Source organism: Physeter macrocephalus, chromosome 3, assembly GCF_002837175.3.
Source record: "Physeter macrocephalus isolate SW-GA chromosome 3, ASM283717v5, whole genome shotgun sequence".
Lineage (NCBI taxonomy): Eukaryota > Metazoa > Chordata > Mammalia > Artiodactyla > Physeteridae > Physeter > Physeter macrocephalus.
This window is the reverse complement of record NC_041216.1, coordinates 24778318-24780602: the sequence shown is the minus strand read 5'-3', so window position 1 is coordinate 24780602 and position 2285 is coordinate 24778318.

Sequence of the window (2285 nt, the reverse complement as noted above, 5' to 3'; positions counted from 1 at the left end):
AGGCTCCGGACGCGCAGGCCCAGCGGCCATGGCTCACGGGCCCAGCCGCTCCTCGGCACGTGGGATCCTCCCAGATCGGGGCACGAACCCGTGTCCCCTGCATCGGCAGGCGGACTCTCAACCACTGCGCCACCAGGGAAGCCCGATTCCAAAGTATTTTAAAAGTAGGTCTTGGCTACAAGGAAGATGGCCAAACAGGAAGGAGGATCTGAGAATTAGAGAAGCAGAGAGAAATGATCCTGAAGAGAAACATGATTAAAATAGCTTCTTAGTCGTTTTGTGACTCACTATTGTGTGGGTTTTTAAACGGAGTTGATAAGAATATCTTTTGAAAAAATAGCCGAGCACGTTATTTTGTTCACATTTTGTAACCTTTGGGTTTGGTACATAAAATAGTGAATTTCACAGTGTTTGTGTTGAGGTGCTAAGCGGAGATAAATAGGCCCTATCTGACTAGGTAACTTTTTGATTGAAGGGAACATCCATAGTATGAGCTTGACATTTGGATCAGCTGGCATTGGGCTGAGGAAGTCACCCTTGGTTGATAAATAATGTGCATTTTATGAGCATTTTCTATGTACAAGCCACTCTCATATATTAGTTATCTCCTCAACAGTTGTGTAAAGGGGATAGGGAAGTGGCATATGAATCTAGGCCATCTGGGCTTCAGGCTCTGATCCCTTCACCAGTCCTGCTGTGTGGCAGTTCAGTGGTCCCTCAGTATCTGCAGGAGTTTGGTTCCAGGACCCCAAGAGATACCAAAATCTGCAGATGCTCAAGTTCCTTATATAAAATGGTGTAGTGTTTGCTTATAACCTTCCCATGTACTTTAAATCATCTCTAGATTACTTATAATATCTGATGCAGTGTAAATAGTTGTAAATACAATGTAAATAGTTGATGGTGGGCGACAAATTCAAGTTTTGCCTTTCTGGAACTTTCTGGAGTCTTCAAACCATGGCTGGTTTAATCTGGATGTGGAACCCACGTATACAGAGGGCCAACTGTATTCCAGAATGGTCCAAGTTCATAATGGCAAAGGAGATATGGAGAAGCAGCATAGCATTCCAGAAGGCACTTTGGCCTTGGGGGCAACTCTAGACTCAACCCTCATTTTATTTTTTATTTTTAAAAATTTTTTATACAGCAGATTCTTATTATCTGTTTTATACATATTAGTGTATATATGTCAATCCCAGTCTCCCAATTCATCCCACCACCATCAACATTACCCCCCGCTTTTCCCCCTTGGTGTCCATACATTTGTTCTCTACATCTCTGTCTCTGTTTCTGCCTTGCAAACTGGTTCATCTGTACCATTTTTCTAGATTCCACATATATGCGTTAATATACGATACTTGTTTTTCTCTTTCTGACTTACTTCACTCTGTATGACAGTCTCTAGGTCCGTCCACGTCTCTACAAATGACCCAATTTCGTTCCTTTTTATGGCTGAGTAATATTCCATTGTATATATGTACCACATCTTCTTTATCCAAATTCGTCTGTCAATGGGCATTTAGGTTGCATGACCTGGCTGTTGTAAATAGTGTTGCAATGAACATTGGGGTGCACGTGTCTTTTTGAATTACGGTTTTCTCAGGGTATATGCCCAGTAGTGGGATTGCTGGGTCATATGGTAGTTCTATTTTTAGTTTTTTAAGGAACCTCCATACTGTTCTCCATTCAACCTTCATTTTAAATGGTTAAATAACTTCAGTCTCACAGCTCTCAATATCAGACACTCACTGTTGACCCCCAAACTTCTATCTCCAGCCCAGACCTCCCTCCTGTACTGCAGACACTGGACACCTCAGATGTCTTAAAGACCCTTGGAATTCACATCTAAACCAGGTTCCTTATATTTCACCCCAAACCTGATCCTCTTAGTCTCCCCATCACAGTAAATGTCAACTCTATCCTTCCAGTTTTGTCACTCAGTTCAAAACTTTGGGGTCATCCTTTATTCCTCTGTTTTACTCTTTTCCTATTCAGTCTGCCCACAAATTTCTTAGCTCTGCCTATAAAATATACCCAGAATTCAACTGCTTCTCACCAGGTCCACCGCTGTTATTGGTCTGAGTCATCATTAGCGGTGTTCTAGATTATTGCAACAGCATCGTAACTGGTCTCCCTGTTCGTCCCTTGTCCTTTCTCAAAACAGCAGCTGAAACAGTCTTGTTAAAACTTAACTAAGGAAAACAAAACAAACAAACAAAAAAACTTAACTAAGGTTATGTCACTTCTGTGCTCAACAACCCTCCAGTGGCTTCCTAATCCCCTCA